Here is a 1,025-nt window from a genome sequence, read left to right as displayed (position 1 = left end):
GAAGTAAAACTATGGATTATAAGATAATAAGACTCACAATTATTCATCAAAAGTTGAGTTTTCCGTTGTTAAATTCTTTCAGGAAGGTGATAATCCATTTGTTAGAGTAGACTTAGTGATTATTGGAATGCAGTTCATCTCCCCTGAGGCAGCTGTCCCACATCAAATATGGGGTATCTTCTAAAACCCTGCATGCACAATGACATTTCAGCATTTACACGTTTTACTTCTCAAGTCTGCGATTAAATAAGGGATGAACCGGGGAGTTTCACACAGTCTTGTGGGAGGCAGGTGAGTGACAACTTGTGTCGAGTATGGCAGACCATATACTTTTCTGATCATGTTATTATTTAGTTATTAAAATAGGACATTAGATAATCCATGATCAGTGGATTATTGTTCCACGATGTGGGAGTCACATATTTTAGACCATCTAAATATTAATTATATAATTAAGTTAATTAAGTAATTAAATTAATGATGACAAGCATTGTTCACGAGTCTGGTTTGGAGCCACCTTATGAAAGTGGATGATGTTACATCAACTCTTTATTTGATTATTTGTAATTAGTTGTATAATTATGTAAACCAATAACCCTCTATTCCATGAAGAGTCCTGTGAAGCTCCCTCTTGGGAGTTAATATGCAATGTCATCACATTTTATGATTAATTTTTTCAATTGATGATGATGACATCCATCATGATTGGAGTCTGGACATGCTTCCCTGTCAGTTAAATGCTACCTCACCTCTCTATTGTGATGGTTAGCTGTTACTGACTTATTTAATTGTTTAAATTAATTGAACGGCAGACCGTGGATCATCGATTATGATTAGGGTGAAAATGCCTGTCAGGGACCAGGTTGGTTAGGTTGTAGAAATGGAAACGGCAGTTTCTGAATGATCAATGAATCACCCAGATACACGTATTGCTGGATGATTGAGTCCAGAAGATTCCATGGTGCCCTCCGAGAAATACAAGGACTTCACCGAAGCAGGCACAGTTTTCTGGGTGTTTGCTCCCT

Source organism: Phodopus roborovskii, unplaced genomic scaffold (assembly GCF_943737965.1).
Source record: "Phodopus roborovskii unplaced genomic scaffold, PHOROB, whole genome shotgun sequence".
Lineage (NCBI taxonomy): Eukaryota > Metazoa > Chordata > Mammalia > Rodentia > Cricetidae > Phodopus > Phodopus roborovskii.
Note: the sequence above shows the minus strand (reverse complement) of the source record.